Source organism: Artibeus jamaicensis, unplaced genomic scaffold (genome assembly GCF_021234435.1).
Source record: "Artibeus jamaicensis isolate MK-2021 breed Jamaican fruit bat unplaced genomic scaffold, CSHL_Jam_final contig_685, whole genome shotgun sequence".
NCBI lineage: Eukaryota > Metazoa > Chordata > Mammalia > Chiroptera > Phyllostomidae > Artibeus > Artibeus jamaicensis.
In genome coordinates this window covers 11,246,815-11,264,965 of record NW_026521924.1, presented here as the reverse complement: position 1 = coordinate 11,264,965, position 18,151 = coordinate 11,246,815, and the positions used below count along the sequence as shown (strand labels likewise).

Below are 18,151 nucleotides of genomic sequence, written 5' to 3'. Positions count from 1 at the left end.
AATAAAATCTTTTTTAAAATAATAAATAATAAACTGATGAACAAAACAGAAACAGGGGCATGGATACATGGAACAGACTGACAGCTGTCAGAGGCAGGGTTGGGGGGGCCCCTGGATGAAAGAAGGTGAAGAGACTGGCCAAAGAACACATATGCACAGCCATGGACACAGACGACAGTGTGGTGATGGCCGGAGGGAAGGGGAACAAAAGGGGGGAGAAATGGGGATCTCTGTAATAGAGTCAACAATAAAAATAAAGAAAAAGATAAAACAAATACAAACATGCATACATGTGCATATATACATACAAAGAAATTTTACTTCCAAGTAAACAAAAGAATATTCGATGAGTAAAAAAAGCTATTTTATGTGTGTTTTCATCATAATCCTAATGGTCTTAATAGTCTAATATAGGACACCAGTCTCACTTCTAGATATTTTTTCAGTATTTCCAATCTGAATTCTGACCAAATAGCTTCAGTATTCTTTATATGACAATCCCTAAAATAGCTGTGAATTTCTTACCTATTTTTCTCAAACTACTCCATCTCCTATAAGCAAAAAGCCAGAAGACACAAAAATTCCTGAGAAATAACACACTCTCCAGGGACTCTGCTCCATCCTTGCTCTCATTACAAACCAGGGACAACTACACACACCAGGAGAAAGTCAACAGTAGTCAAAATAAGAAAATTATTTTATTTCTCAGGAGAACAATGTCAGTGAAAAAGAAAACGGAACTGTCTTCTGAAGGGCGGGCACCTTGTAATACAGGCTTCCCCAGCTAGGTGAATGTTCTAGGAACCCGTCCGTGTCAGTGCACTCGCTGAGCTTGTTGCGTTAGGCTTCAGTGATTTTTCTTTTTTGAAGATTTTTCTTTTTTGAAGACTCTTTCAATGATGGACAAAAGCACAAACACACCCATCCACACCGCGCTGAGTGTTCACCAGTTTTTGACCAAAAATAACAAGTCCCCACTGCCCCACCCTCCCTATTCACCCCCGCAACCTTCTTTTGTTTCTCCAAGGAAGTGGAAGAGGTGAAACAAACAACAACAAAAAGGCAGAAGCACTAAAAGGCATCAAAATAGAGGAGTTCAAAAACTTTGAGCAGTGGAAACAATGTCTCAGTAGGTATGTTGCATCCAATGGAAAGTACTTTGAAGGTGACTAAAGTTTAAACATGTAAGAGTACGCAGTTTTTTATGAATAAATTCTGGGGGAAGGCGGGGCTGGGGGGTTCCCCAGTATTAAAGGAAGAGAAATTGCACAGAACTCTCTAATACGTTTTTCACCAAAGTGACCAAACATTTCACACATGGACCAATAGATAGCAGCGCACACATTTCCATCCCATACTATATTCGGTCAGCTATGCACAGGCTTTAAAAATGTTAAGTATCTGCTTTTTAGCTCATTTAAAGCCGTGGTTCTCAACCCTGGCTGCGAACTGGCATCTACCTGGAAAAAACGCTTAAGCTGTACTGATCAACTACACCCAAGTCTCTAGGGTGACAGCAGGGAGTTTTTTAAAGTTCTCCAAATGATTCTAAGTTGCTGTCACAGTTGAGGAACACTGACTTAAAGCATGTTTTTCAAACAATTCATAATGACCCATGACAGTGAATAGAGAAATCCACTCAGTGGGCTGGGATCAGCAATTTTTAAATTAATAAACAAGTAAATGGGATGAAGCAGACTAAACTAGAAGAACATATGAGAATGTATTGCTCCTAGTGTGAATATTGTCTCATGAAAATTCAGTTACAAACATGTAATTCTTGGCAATACTACCAAGGCTGACCTACAGATTCAATGCAATCACTACCAAAATCCCATCTGCCTCTCTGGCAAGAATTGACAAACTGATCCTAAAATTCAAATGGAAATGCAAAGGACCCAGAATACCCAAAACAATCTTGAAAAAGAAGAAAACTGGAGGACTCACACTTTCTAGTTTCAAAACTTACTACAAAGTTATAGTAATTAAGATAGTGTAGTTACTGGTTTAAGAAGACAAACAGATCAATGAAAAAGAACCGAGAAACCAGAAATAAACCTTAACATTTATGTCAGGTGATTCTGATCACACAGGTGTTGACACAGGGCAGGAACAGTGTTTTCAACAAATGATGCTGGGCCACCTGGAGATCTACAGCACAGGAGTAAAGTTAGACCCCTGACCTCATACCACAAACAAAAATGAACTCAAAATAGATCGAAGACCTAAATCTAAGAGATAAAACTGTAAAACTCTGCCCTGGCTGGTGTAGCTCAGTGGATTGAGCACGGGCCTGCGAACCAGACAATCGCGGTTCGATTCCCAGTCAGGGCACATGCCTGGGTTGCAGGCCGGTTCACTGCAGGCCAGTTCCCAGCAGGGGATGCACAAAAGGCAACCATACATTGATGTTTCTCTCCCTCTCTCCTTCCCTTCCCCTCTAAAGATAAATAAATAAAATCTTTAAAAAAACAAACTATAAAACTCTTAGAAGAAAACAAGGATAAATCTTTGCGACCTTGCCCTAGGCATTGGTTTCTTAGCTATGACATTAAAAGCACAAGCAACAACAACAAAAAAACGTAGATACATGGAACTGCATCAAAACTTAAAGCTTTTGTGTTTCAAAGAACATCAGAAAATTAAAAGACAACCCATTAAATGGGGGAAATTACTTGCAATTTATATATCAGATAAGAGACTGGTATGTAAAATATATTAAGATATCCTACAACACAATAAAAAGATAACCCAATTAAAAAATGGGCAAAGGCTCTGTAGAGACACTTCTCCAAAAACACACATACAGCCAACAGCACATGAAAAGACGCCATACCTCACTAGCCATTAGGGAAATGCAAATAAAAACCACAGTGAGATCCCACTTCGCATCCATTAGGATGGCTATACTCACAAAGACAGACAGTAGCACCTGTTGGTGAGGGTGTAGAGAAATTGGAACCATCATACACTACACATCACTCTGGAAAACTTTAACAGTTCCTCAAAACAGTAAACACAGAATTTCCATATAACCCAGTAATTCCACACCTTGATAGTTACCTGAGAAGAGAACACAGTCAGACAAAAACATGCACGTGAACGTCCACAGCAGCATTATTCATGACAGCTAAAATGGAACGACCACCCAAATGTCTATCAACTGAGTGGTAGCTAAACTAAATATGGTATTGTTACATACTACAACATAGATGCATCATAAACTCACGCTAGGTAAAAAAGCCAATCCATACAGATAACATATACCAATTCTAACTATATGAAATGACCAAATAATGCAAATCCATAGAAATAGGACAGAGTCATGGTTGCCAGAGGCTGAGGAGAGGCAAGAACAATGAAGGATTGCTAATAGTATGGAGTTTCTTTTCAGTGTGGTAGAAAACATTCTGAAATTCGATAGTGTGATTACGGAACTCAATGAATATACTAAAGACAACTGAAGAGTATACAAAAGAGTGGATTTTATGGTATGTGAATTATATCTCAATAAAGCTTTTTTCTTTTTTGAGGTTACCATGGGATAGATAAATAACCTTTCCATCTCAAATGCTTTACCTCAGAACCATTTACCTCATGTATTTCATGACCAGGTCGCAAAAATCAACTTATAGTATCACAGCTACTGTCTTTCATGAGATGAGAATAGAAATGATCAGAATAAACAGCTTATAAGGTTAGGTGTGAATTTTGTAGAACTTTTTTTAAAGATTATTTTATTGTTGTTTGTAGAACTTTTTTAAAGACACTGTGTGTGTGTGTGTGTGTGTGTGTGTGTAATGTGAGTCAATTAGCTCTGGCTGGTGTGGCTCACTGAACTGAGTGCCGGCCTGCAAACCAAAGGGTCACCAGTTCGATTCTCAATCAGGGTACATGCCTGGGTTGTGGGCCAGGTCCCTAGTAGGGGGTATGTGAGAGGCAACCACACATTGATATTTCTCTCCCTCTCTTACTCCCTCCCTTCCCCTCTTGCTAGAAATACATAAATAAATAAAACACTTTTTAAGAGAAAGTGAGTTGACCAAAACAAACCCTAGGAAATATAATTTTAGGGGTTGACCAATACCTATTCAAGAAACAAAAGTACAAGATCTCAGAGTTGAAAATAGAAATTGAGAATACGTTGACGCCACTTTGAAGCATCACCCTAAGCACTGAACTAAACCCTAGAAAAAGTGAATTAGACCCCATGTCCATTTTTATTGGTCAAGTGAAGTAATAAAATTCCCTAGCCTGTGTACCTCCCGGGGCATCTGAGAGACAAAGAGAAGCTTCTGGCTCCCACCACATTCGGGGGCCCTGTTGCTGGTTATCTACAGCAGAGCCAACTGGAAACCAGAGCGAGGAGGGTGCGAACACCACTCTGCAGCGATCGTCCAAAACGGGAAACGCAAGCTGCAGGACCCGCAGCCGAGAAAGGCAGCGGCTGAACTCACGCTGAGTGCCAAGGAGCAGGTGTGAGGAGAACATCAACAGAAAGGGCAAAATCCGTGTTGTGCATATATTCAGTTTATTTTCACAGGGATGAAAGAATAAAGGAAGAGAAAAAAGAACCCACAAAACTTCTGAGGGAGAGAACACTTTCAGCCACTGAGGGTAAGATCCCTGACACAAAAGATGCCAGCGGCTGCACGACTTGATAGCACGGCTGAGAAAACAGAAACCCTTGGGATGCACCTGAAGGAAAGATTTCTGCAATTCTTCCTGGCAACAAATTAGAAATCATCCTGAAACCAGCAGAGAAAATGGATTTATTTGGAAAATTACTACAATAACAGGGACACATGCTACCAAGAATTTGTGTGTTACACAAAATGCCAGGGTCAATGTCAAGGTGACAAAGTTTGTTCATTCAAAACAACATGTGTATTACTGTAATTTCGTAGAAAAGATACTGAAAATAGGACACTTCTTTAATATCACTAAAGATTATATACAAAACTGTATTCCATTAAAAATTGAGACTAAGAGAACCACTGTCACATTTAAAACTGTTCTGTAAGTACTCTACAATTTAATAAGAAAAAGAAATGTACATCTGTAAGGAAAAAACCCAAAATGATCATTTGCAGCTATTATGATTACTAAGAAACTCAGGAAAAGCAACTGAAGAACGAGAACAACAGGATTTAGTTAGGTGGCACAGCAGAGAGTGCCACTTCATTCTCCCCGGGGACACGCAACACGACCCCGTTTCCCATCCCCCTTGTATCTGGGATGGGGCAGACAGACTGAGGAAAATGTGACTGCTTCCAGGCACGGAGCATAAAAACACCTTCCAACATAAAGTTCCGGGGCAAACTTAGAGGCCACAGTCAGTTGTGTTACAAGATGGGCCTAGTTTCTCGACTCACCACTTAGGGAAGGAACCACCTAGAAAACTGTGAGCAAGAAATAAATCCATGTTCTGTTAAGACACAGATTTCGCTAGCATAACTACCTGAATAACACAGATGGTCAATTATGAAGGTAGATGGAGCACCGGCAGTGTACTCTATACACACCCAACAGGAACGGTGTATGTGGCAGGAAGGAAGGAACAAGGAGAAACAATCTCCTTCTAAACAACAAGTATTTTTTAATAAACAGCAGTAAGTAAGTAACCTGTAGACCACATATGAGGAAAAATCTACAAAAATAAGAGATGTAAAAGACCTGCATAAATCAAAATATTTACCTGTGACCAAACGATTCAAGATTAGGAAGATAACAAGTCTTCCCAAAGTAACTTAAACATTTAATAAAAATACCCATTAAAAGTCATTTTGAAACCTTAAACTGAAAAAGACTGGGAAAAAAATGAATGTAGGCGATATCAAATAGATAGTAAAGTCTACTATAAAGTGATTATAATGATGAAATAGCAAGGGCACGGCAAAGGAATAAAAGAGCAGACAGATAAATGAAATAAAGCGGTAAGTCCTATGACAGATATAAAGATTCAACACATGATTAAGGTGCTATTTTAAGTTAATAAGAAAAAAATAACACCCTGGCTAGTGTGCTGTGGCTCAGTGGACTAAGCAATGGCTTGTGGGTTAAAAGGTTGACGGTTCAATTTCCAGTCAGGGCACCTGCCTGGGTTGCTGGCCAGGTCCCCAGTAGGGGGCGAGAGAGAGGCAACTGATCCCTGTTTGTCTTGCACATCATGTTTCTCTCCCTTTCCTTCTCCCTCCTTTCCCCTCTCTCTAAAAATAAATAAAGTCTTTTAAAAAAAGACAATGAATAAACGGTGCTGGAATAAACACAGAGGATAAAATAATCCTTACTTCATATGTAAATAGATTGTAGACAAATATTTTTTTAAAACCAAGAGAAAATATAGGAGAATATTTATAAAACCTTGGGGTAAAGAAGGCATGAAAAACAAAGACTGACAGAGTTGAATTCAAAGCACAGAACAAATATTTGTAGCTTATTACCAAAAGTGCAAATCTTAATAGCATTATTTCTCAAACACAGTGAAAGCAGCATCAAATACAACATATCTCATAGCACCAACTTTACGCAAAGGGTAAGGAGGAAAAATGTTTCATATTAAACCAAGCACTGATGTTTCTGGAATAGAATTTTTTAATTTACATTATTTTTAGACAGGAGACAAAGAAATGGCACGGTTATTACACTTCCTAACCCTTCAAACTATGCATATATTCCCCCAAAGCATACTTCTGGGGAATACTTTGTGAAGCAATGTCTTAATATATGAAGAGCTGTTGATTATAAAGAAGCATTGATCACATACACTACTGTGAAGCAGGAGTAAACAAACATTTCTTTTAAGCAAACTTTTTCTATAAAGGGCCAGATAACAAATATTTTAGGCTGGCACGTCAAACGAGCTCTTGAATGAGCACAGCTGTGTTCCAATAAAACTTAATTTACAGTAACAGATGATGGGAGTTCTCTCAACAGCAGCATCCTCATCACCCGGGAACTGGTTAGAAATCAAATTACCAAGCCCTAGCCCAGACCTGAATAAGAAACCCTCCTTTGAGCTCTACCATGTTAGGCAAGGAAGAGGTTGTTCCCCCTGCCCAGTGACTTGCCTATGGAGACAGAAAAGGATTTGAGCCAGCACTACAAAGGGGACAACAAGGCCAAACCACATTTGAGGCTGAAACCCCAACTACAGTGGAATGTGTGAGAAACCAAGTTTCCAGCAGTGTTCTCCATCAGAAATGGGGAGAAGACCGGCCAAAGAGTCATAATGCCAAGACCTCTGTGAAGTGCCAGTCCAGAATGAAAAAGTTAAGGTGGGTGGAACTGAAGCTGGTGGTGTGTGTTTGCCTGAACAAGGAAAAGATACCTCAACGAAAGACAGTGTGAAAGAGCTGAATGTGTTGGAGAGGAAGGCTGTGGAAGGTTCCTACAGGAACAAACGGGGGAACTAAATAAAGGCACAAAGGACTCAAGTGAGGAGGATACAGAGGCAAACACTGTAGCCAACAATGAACAACAGGTGGGATAACAGGACGGCAGGAAAGAGAAGGGTCCTGTTCTCCTTCAGCCCCCAGCCTCCTCCCAATGCACCCCTCCAGCTGCCCCAGAGACTTTTCTACAACCCACATCTTAACAGGTTACACTCCCCTCAAGAAATCTTTCAGTGGCCTTCCAGACAAGATTCAAGCCCCACAATACAGTGTCACAGGGCCTTTATGCTCTGTACACCCTTCCACTCACCACCCCCTCAGCCTTCCTCCAAGCATCCTGCCACAGTCATCGTCTCTCACATGCCTGTCCACCTCTGCTCATGCTGTTCCTTCCATCTGGAATTCCATTCCCACTTTCCCCAGCCCAACCCCAACCTTCAATCCCAAGTCTCTGAAAAGCATCCTAGAACATTAAGGCTCTAAACCAGCACGATTCAAGTCTACTTGGAGCTTGACAATCAGACAAGCCTGGGGTCAAATTCTGACTCTGCCACTTGGTGGCACTATTGGGCAAGGGGCTGCCCTCTCACCAAACCTCAGCATCCTGGGCTGTAAAATGGGAATAGTGTAACTACTCCACAGAGCTGCTGTATAGTTATACGACTTCAGTGAACACAAAAGTCCCAGCAGAGCACCTGGCACCCACCTATTAATGCTAGCTTCTCTGCACTCTTCTGTGCCAACAGGAACTTAAAAGCCCAGACAAAACCTGGAAATAGCATTCTATCATTGAGGTCCCCACGGACTAGTGGAGCATTAACAGCATAATTCAAGACCCAGAAGTTAACTTAGAGAAATTAACCAAGCTCTGTTCCTCCACTGATAACATACAGACCAGAACCATGCTGACTGTGGATTGTTAGGACAAAGATGATCTCCAGTGCCCCGCACACAACTTATACCCACTGGGGCCATCATTATTGCACTGGCCCTATCATGGAGAGTTGTCTAGTCTTTTTAGGTCCCAGGTATTGCTTGGAAAAACTCCTAGGGGAAAAAAAAATGCCATCTTTTATACTGCTTTCACATATAACTTAGAAGACAGGGAGTCAACTCTGTAAGATTCACATACATAAGAGAGGTGGCCTTCTAGTTGCATGTGCCTTTTCCTGGCACTTCCTGAGATACCGCAGGACAACTGAAAGAAGAGAGCCTGAGAGATCAGCTACTTTGGGAGACACCAATGGAAAGAGCCCATGAATGAAGAAAGAAGAAGGCTTTCCTGAACACTGACCAGAGAAAGCCATGGTTTGGGGCGGCAAGGCAGAGGTCTCTCCCTACTGAAGAACTCAACGAGCCCTGGGCGGTGTGGCTCAGTGGACTGAGTGCCTGTCTGTGACCTGAAAGGTCACAGATTCAACTCCTGGTCAGGCCCCTGGCTGAGAGAGTGCAACAGTCGACCAATTGATGTCTCTCTCCACATTCTTGTTTCTCTCCCTCCCTCTCTTTCTCCCTCCCTTCCCCTCTCTATAAAGTACATTTAAAATCTTTTACAAAAAGCTCATTGCAGCTGCAGAACGAAAACAATGAATAACAAAAAATTTGAGTCAAAATAATGGCAAATAGAAAGAGGCTGTGAGCTACAATCTAAAGTTGATGAAAAGTTCACAGCAGTGAGAACACTAAGATCCTCTATAAAATTATACCCTGTTCATTACTGCATTCATTACACTTGAATATTTCTGTATTTCTTTATTTATTTTTAAAGAAAAGGGAAGTGAGAGGAAAAGGGAGAGAAACATCAATGTGTAGTTGCCTCTTGCACACCCCCTACTGGAGACCTGGCCTGCAACCCAGACATATACCCTGGCTGGGAATCAAACCAGCGACCCTTTGATTCACAGGCCAGCACTCAATCCACTGAACCACACCAGCTAGGGCAGATATTTCTTTATAAAGCATATAGACAAATCATGTCTACCACACTTCATGGGATTTAGGAACTTGTCAAGGGGCATTTTTAATAAATCCAGATTTCTGCTTTTTGTATTATCTTTAGATATAGGCCTGCATAACATGTAACTCCACTAAATAGTGCAAGAAATGGTTAATGAATAAATGAGTAGGTAAAACTCTCCATAGAGTAAAGCCTTAGAGGCCATACTCAGACCCAAGGTCAGGGGCTTGCATGAGGTAAGAGGCAAAAAATCAAGACAAAGGACAATGAGACATTCCCAAGCCTTATATTTCTGTGGGAAAAGACCTCAACATATCAGCCCCCTGCTTTACCATTGCATCTGGGTATGTCAGTTTGGTGTGACAACTTCACATGCCCTAAAACTGCTCCACAGACCTCCGAGTGAATGACTGCTTTTGTTCTAGGTGCTCAGGTCAGGAACCCTGGCATTGTCCTCAAACTCTTCTTTCTCACCCCTCAGATCTAGTCCATCAGTAATCCCCTCGGACCCACTTCAGAGGACGATCACTTGTTACCTACTTCTCTATCCTCAATCCCCAGGCTCCCCAGTCTGACTCACCACCCTCCGTCCTGCACTAGCTGGCAGTCCCGCTGCCCTATCCTGTCCTCCCTGCCTTCAGTCTGTTCTCACACAGCAACAATCAGCACGTTTCTGTCAAGAGCTAAATCAGTCCACGTCCCTCTTCTAACTCAAAACCCTCCAATGGCTCCCACCCCCTTCTCAAAGTAAATCCACAAGCCTTTACCACACGCCACATGGCCCTACCCAATCCAATTTCCATTGTCTCCCTAACCTCCAAAGTAAATGCTGTCTTCCTCCTGCCTCAGGGCTTTTGCATTTGCCATTTCCTCACCGGGAATGCTCTTCCCCCAGCTTTAAGTCACTTCCTCCACCTCTTCAGTCGAGAATGACTCAGGCCTTTCCAGTCTACCTTCCCTAAAAGTTCAGCTCCCTTCCAAACACTCAATACCACCACCAATCCTGCCATATTCTACTTCAGAACACGATCTGTCTCACTGTCTGCCTCCCCACCCGTGTGTGAGCTCTACGTGGGCAGGGAATCTCCATTCAGCATCTGGAACACCAAAACACTACCAGTCACACAGAAGCCTCTCAATAAATGCATTAAATGTGTGAAAGACCTCGGAAAAGCATAAGCTGCAAGCAGACTTCAGTTGTTGGAGAGCCAACAATCTAGAACCTGTGACAAAATGACAAGCTGGAAATAGCAAAACCAGGAAGAAAATGAAGAGAAGTCCTATAAAGCACACAAAGGACTTTTCTAAACCCCATGGTAGTAATGCACGGCTTAACCTGGAGCAGGGATGTTCCCTAGCAAAAGCATGAAAGAAAGCCCATACATGCGGCCCCTGGAGGAGAGAAGAACTGGAAGCACAGCAGGGAGTGAACATGAATTAATGAGGTTACCCAGCTTTGGGATTAGTGTGTTGGGAGTTTTACAGGCAAGGCCTGGAAACGGGTCACGAAAGAACCGTAAAATGCTTCAATTTTAAAAAGCCTAAAAGGATTAAATAAAAATACATTTCATTAAGAAGTACAAAGCACTATATAACTGCAAATTATAACTGCTGAGTTTTAATTCCCTTAACCAAAGTGGGAAAATTCTTTAAGCTACCAGTGGTGCCAGAAATTAGTCCCTAAATTGATCCCAGGTGTGTCTTTAGGGGCACTGAAGAAGATGGCAAAAGCCAACTCAGAATTTCCAAAATCCAACAAAGTAGAGGTTGGGCTCCTTGAGGGCAAAAGACTGGGTTTTGCCCTGGCTGCTGTGGCTCAGTGGATTGAGTACCAACCTGCAAACCAAAAGGTCACACAGTTCGATTCCCAGTCAGAGTACATGCCTGGGTTTCGGGCCAGGTCCCCAGTTGGAGGCATGGGGAGGCAATGTGTGTGTGAGAAATTGTATCTCTCGCACATTGATGCTTCTCTCCCTCTTTTTCTCCCTCCCTTCCCCTCTCTCTAAAAATAAATAAAATCTTTTTTTAAAAGACTGGGTTTCATCAACAATGATTTGATCAACTGCACCCGGCATCAAATTAGTGTACAGACTGGTGGAAGGCTATAGGAGCTTACTCCTGGGCCATCCAATTCATTTCTGCAATGCTAAGTCCATTAGACTTTGCTACACAAACAGAACAGGAAGGACAGCATGACACCTGGCAAAACCCTCGTCAGTATTCCAGCCAGCTACTTTCGTGAGCATTTTTGAAACATCTTAACAGGCATTAAACCTCAGCTTAATCACCTGTGTCACAGTTAGCAAACACACCTGCCACTGAACCATCTAAAATAAAAAGAAACTGACAATATGAAAAGTTCTTGAAATACCTAGTTTCTTAAGAAAACTTCACTCCCCACCTCAAGCAAAGAAACCAGAAGAAAACTGCCCTAGTATTCAAAGAGAAGAAATTATCTTGGCAAAGGCAAGAGCCTATAAATCAGAGAGCTCCTGCTCGGGCTGTCAAGGAAAATAGGTAGCGGGCTGGGGCACACCCACTTGCCTCCTTTTAACTAGCGGACATGCCATGAGGCAGTGTGCAAATCCACTGCTGACCTTTTAACAGGTCGGTGCTCAAAAGCTATTAAATTTGGGGTGAGTGATAGAGAGACCAGTAGTGACAGGTTCACAAGTGATGCTGACAGAGTCTACCATAACCCAGTACAGAAATTCCGAGCTGAAAGGCCCTTTATAAATCTCACCAGAATCAAACTCCTTCAGGCCAGGCAGGCAGGCAAAGTCAAGTGAGAAGGTGAAGGGCAGGTGTAGACAACTGGAAATCGTGAGGCCCCCAGCCTAACAGCATTCAAATGCAAAAACAAAATAAAAATGCTCCAGACACTCCAGGTTCTAGCCTGCGGCTTTAAAGAGGAAGAAACTGGCGGAGGCAGGTCACATGGCCAACTAATGACAGCTCAAACCAGACAGTCTCCGGACTCCGGGTCCCTCTCCTCGCACATCTCCGGCCATCTCTGCACTGGATAACCCAAATGTCTGCAGAGACAGCATCTTCACTTCCCATCTCCCAGCACTGCCAGAATACAAGTAGCTACTGCTAACGCCACAGAACCCAGAAATGCCTTACGAGTGACTTTCTTCAACCTGCAGCTGCCCTCATTTACCCTTTGCCCTGATAATCAAGAATTTCCCATCAGCCATGCCTAAAACCTTCTACAGGCCCAGTTCCTGTCAGCTATCCATCCAAGGGGACATATAAAGTCAACGGAAAGAGAAAATTCTGCGCCCTGAAGTAGTCTCACACTCGAAAATGTCAGTTTCTCTTCCCAGCGCGGTGGCAACAAGGGGAACCCGTGACAAGCCAGAGGGAAAGGGCCTGGGGTCGGAGCAGCTGCTTCTAAAATTACTTGGCGCAGTCTTTGTAGGAGAGGAGAAAGCAAACATGAAGAAGGCGGCACCCTCCAACCCCCGCCGTTCGCCGCCCCTCTTGATGGCCCTGAATTTCGGGGGCGGAAGGGGGGCCGGGGTGCCCTCACGCGCCTCCTGCGGAGGAGCGAGGGGAAAGTGACCCCAGGACGCGCGGGCCAAGGGCGGTGCAGGAGGAGGCGGCGGTGGCCGACCCAGTCCCTGGGGGGACCCCACTTGCCTCCCCGCGGCGCGGCCTGAGGGCCCGGGCGCGCTGCGGCTCTCGCGGCGGGCAGCCTTTAAGCGTCCCGGGCCCCGGCCAGGCCCGGCGGGGACTGGAGGTCGCCAGGCATCCACCGGCCCCACGCCGACGGGCCGGGGTTGGGGCGCGCAGGCCGCGCCGGGAGCCGGTGACAGCCCGCGGGGGCCGTGCCAGGCCGGCCTCGTGGACTCAGCTGGCACCTCGCGGTCCGACCGGCAAGCGCAGTCCCGCGGGCCGGGCGAGGGGCGCGGCGGCCCTGCTCTCACCTGGCCGCAGCTCGCCCGGCTCGCGTCCCGCCGCCGCCGCGCCTCCCCGACGCAGTGTCCTCCGCCGACGCCGCCGCTTCTGCCTCTGGTCCCCGCGACAGCCGCCTGCAAAATGGCGCCGCGGAGGGGCGGGCCGGGGGCGGGGAGCCGCGAAGCCGCCCGCCCCCGCGCCTGCCTGGGGCCCACCTCCCTCCCCGCCCCGGACCCCAGCCCTCCGGCCTCCCCCCGAAGGGAGAGGCTGCCCCCTCGGCCCGGAACGCGCCGCCAGGCATCCCGGATCTCTCGCCCCCACCACCTCCCGCCGGGTTCTCTGGGCGCCCCCCACCACGTTTCCTTTATTTCCCTCCCCTGCAGGGAAGTGGCCCCCGCCTTGGGTCCTTTACTATCGCACCTGCTCCCGGGGACCCACCTGGAATGCAGAGCGCTCTCCCGAAGTCTCCCCCTCCTGGCGTCCCCGTTTTACCCTGCCTCACAGTGAGCTCTGTCCGCGCTCTGTGAAGATCGTCAAGCAGTTTGCGGGGCATTGAGCTAAGTGGGTTGGATATTTTAAGGCAATTTCACCTTTTCTCCAGTTAGGCCTCCAGGATTTTTAGCTTACTGGCGAAGAGGTCCTCGTTACATTATGCATACGTGGTCGTAAAGACCGAGGGGGTCTCAGACTCAAAAGCCCTGGCGATCGTGCGGGCTCTGGGGTGCAGCCCGAGATGCTGCGTTTCTAAAATACCATAAGTGATGCCGCTGAGCGGAAAGGCTGCAGGGATATCAGGAGCCCTGGACTTTTAGCGCATCGCTGCCTCACCTAGAGCGTTTCATTAAGATGCGGATGACTGGGCCCACCCCCTGGTCTGCAGAGGCGGAGGTCTGGAACTGGGCTCCAAAATTTGCATCCCCAGGTGGTGTAGATGCTGTGGCTCTCTGGGGATCGCACTGAGCGAGCCACTGTTCCACACTATCAGAATGCATAGCGCCCGTCCCACCCCACCCCAAAAAACACTAATAATTAGCACTGTCATAGCACCTTCCATCTTGAAACTACTGTGTGGTTGCTATTGCAACCCAATGATAACTGACTAGTTCCCAAGCAACTCTTCGGAAAGCTAAAGGATTGTGGACAGTGTCTGACCTCACATGGGGAGGAGCAGATTTTATCACGGGAGTTTTCTGCCAGTTTTACAGTCTGAGGGACTCCATTACCGATATCGCACACCTCAGTGTTCGTGTGTGACCTGCAACTCTGGGAATTTTATAAGTGTTAGGTCTGAGTCTTCAAGGATCAATAATGTCATCCCATTTACGTTTCTAATGCCGTGCATTAGTAAGATATGAGAGTTGGCTCACCCTCACTGATGTGGTTCAGTGGGGTGGGCATCGTCCTCAGAACTGAAAGGTCGCTTTTGGGACTCCTGGTCAGGGCACACGCAAAAGGCAACCAATAAATGCTTCTCTCGCATTAAATGTTTCTCTCCCTCTCATCCCCTGTGTCTAAAAATAAATAAATAAAATCTTTATTATATATGAAAATTGGCTCATAAAATTCAATACACACTGGAAAGCCAGGTATTTTGATCCCCATTGAAAATGGACAGTATCAGAGATGAAGACTCCATGACTGGCACCTAGGGAAAAATCCGCATCACCCTGTACAACATCTAACATCCCCACCATCCTGCTACAGCAGCGAGAGGGTTTTCTGGCCAAACTTTTTTTTTCTGAGTACTGTGTGTCCTGCCAGCCAGTGGACAGACGTTGGGAACTAAATGTTGCACCTTCAGTGTCTCTTTCTCCATAGGTATTAGAGACTTTTCTTAGCCTTAAAAAAAATTTTTTTCCATTGTCCCAGGTTGCAGCCTTTAGCCTTCATGCCTCTTTTCCTTCCTCCTGAGAAAGATTACTCCCTGCTTTCTCAGACGTCAATAGTGACCTTCTAACTGTCAAATCCCATTGCCTGTTAAGGTCTGTTTCTTCTTTGATGGCTCTGTAACATTCCATTGACTTCTCTCTCCTCTTTTTTATAATTTTTAAAAATATTTTTTAAATTTATTTTTAGAGAGTGAGAGGAAGAGAGGGAGAGAGGGAGAGAAGCATAGATGTGAGAGAGAACACATTGATAGGTTGCCTCTTGTCTGAGCCCTATCAGGAGACCAAACCCGCAAACCCAGTATGTGCTCTGACTGGGAATTAACCAGGCAACTTTTCACTTTTCTGGAGGATGCACAACGAACTCAGCCACACTGGTCAGGGCAACTCCTCCCTCCTTCTTGAAACTCTTTCCTAGTGATATCACTGGGTCTTGCTCACTGTCCTACACTTCTCCAACTTTCCTCTCAGCAATGTGTGCTTTGCTATCCTCACCTCTACAAATGTTAATTTTCCTTATCTCCTTTCTTTCCATCTTTTCCCCTCCTCTATCCTTCTCAAACATCCTCTGAAGTTCAGCCATCTCCTCGTGGTTCCCAAATCTCTCTCTCTCTCTCTCTCTCTCTCTCTCTCTGAACCTCTAGACACACATTTCCAGTTGTCCCCTAGACAAACTCCTCTGGAGAGTATCCAAGAATTATCAGTATGTCATCTCCACTACTCAACTCATTATTCCCCTCCCACAGATTTGTGACTTATCTGGATTCTCTCATTTTGTGGCCAGAAACTTTGAAGTCGACTTTGACTGCTTGTGCCTCAGCTCCCATGTCCAGTCTGTCACCTGTGACCAACTGGAGCAGGGAAGTATGCCTGAAATTCTCTTCTCTACACTCACTGTCCAAGACTCTTCCTCGCTCTTCCTTAGACTGTTGAAAAAGCTCCTCTCTGGCCTCTTGGCCTCAAGAATTATCTCCCAAAGCCATTCTTGTTATCTTCCCAAAACACAGCACTGACCACCTCACACCCCTTCTGGAAAGCCTTCAGGTCCTCCCAGTCTACTTAGTAATGGGGTAAAAAGAAACAGAGCATGGGTTGTATATCAGGACTGCATTTCCCTTCACTGTTTAGTCTCCAGCTCCTTTTTTTTTTTTTTTCTGGACAAAATATTACTTTTTATGGTGTCAGAGGATGACCCTGGCTTCAACCTTGCCTGCAAGGTTGTAAGACTGAAACGAGGTCGTTTATATAAAGAGCCTCTTCAGTGCTCGAATATGTAAGCATTTGCCCTGGCTGGGTTGCTCAGTTGGTTGGAGTGTTGTCCCATACACCAAAAGGTGGTGGGTTTGCTTCCCCACCCCCTTCCCCCAGTCAGGGCACATACTCAGTCATGGGTTTCATCCCCCTTCAGGATGAGAGCACAGGAGGCAGCCGATCAATGGTTCTCTCTCACATCAGTGGTTTTTTTCTCTCTTCATTCCTCTCTTTCTAAAAATCAGTAAACGTATTCTTGGGCAAGGATTAAAAAAATAAAAAAGAATATATAAGTGTTCAATCAATGTCCTTACTTTATATCATTATTTTATCATTATCAATTCAAAAAACACATGATTTCCCGATTTGTTTTCTTTTTCTTTCACGTCCTATTCATTTTCTATTTCTGTGACAGCTGATACAAATAGAGTTTCTTCCTCCTCGCCTGAACTTCTCTAAACTAAATCAGCAGAATATATCAAGACCGCTTCTTGACCTGAATAATTTAATTGAAATTTCTGTCATTTCCAGGCTGTGTTATTTTTGAGAGGTAATTGTAGCTTGCGGCTACTCTATCTTCACACAGTGCTTTTCTTTACAATATTTATTTCCAGTTATCTCCCTGGAGTCTGGAACCGAGTTACGCAAACTTTTCTTGTAAAGGGCAAGACAGTGATTATTTTAGGCTTTGTGGGCCAAGAGGCAGAAATCAAGGACATTGTTAAATACTTACATAATTAGAGGAAACAAATTTCCACACATTTATATTGATGAAATTTATAATATTAAATAATAATTGAGTATAATACTTTGGTAGTACAGGGCCACTAATTTTTTTTTTAATGGAATTGGGAGGGGGATAAGATTTTGCTTAATTGGAGTTCAAAGTCAGTATCTCATCATCAAATTAATAGCAAATGTTCACCTGTGAAAACCATTCTTAGCCTCTACTGAAACAGGCTGAGGGCCGGAGTTTGCTGGGTCTAAACCATAATAACTTCCCTCACTTTGGGTTGTCTCTTCAGGGTAATAGAGGACCAACATAATTTTTAATAGATCCTTAATGATAGAAGAAAGCAAAAATGATTCTCATCTTAAGGTCATTCTTCTGAAAAAGGGCTGGGAGCAGAGGGAAAGAGCGCCATCCACATACCACCTCTTGGAACTAAGGGAAATGCCACTTTCTAAATGGAATGATATAATATCCGGTCATTTGTGACTGGCTGCTTTCACTTAGCATTACGTTTTTAAGATTTAATCATGTTGTAGCATGTATCAGTATTACATTCTTTTTTTATTGTGGTGAAAGCTACATAACATAAAATTTACCATTTTAACCATTTTTAAACGTACTGTTCAGTAACATCTCCTACGCCCCACCCCTAAATAACCTCGAATTTCCTATATACCCATTCCCCCCTACTTGCTTCCTGCTTCCTGGAGACCACTCATGAGAGGTGCATTCCTTCCGTACCATCTGCCTTTTCCACGCCCCTCTGGACTGATGATCCCTCTGAGACCTTTGTCCCTTGATCTCTCTCTCTCCATTATCCTCCTTCTCGCCACACCTTTCTGAAAACTACACCCCCCCTTCTGCCCCAGTTCTTGCATCTGTCTTCCCTTCTCAGCTCTGCTTCAGTCTCTCTCTCCTCCTATCCCTCCCCTCTTTATCTCTTGGCCATCTGGCTTCTCTCTGTCTTCCTCTGATGAAACCGCCTAGGTATATTAGCCTTTTGCACAATCCAGAGGATCTTACTGGG

General features: G+C 44.4%; 1 protein-coding gene across 1 annotated transcript in view; it reads right to left on the bottom strand.

Moving 5' to 3' along the window:
- SLC23A2 (solute carrier family 23 member 2) overlaps window positions 1–13,396 on the bottom strand; it is a 130,827-nt gene extending 117,431 nt beyond the window's left edge. The window contains exon 1 of the mRNA XM_053671310.1: window positions 13,284–13,396. The gene's annotated coding sequence lies outside the window, so the exon portion shown is untranslated. The remainder of the gene's footprint in view (window positions 1–13,283) is intronic.
- Between the last annotated feature and the right edge of the window lie 4,755 nt (window positions 13,397–18,151).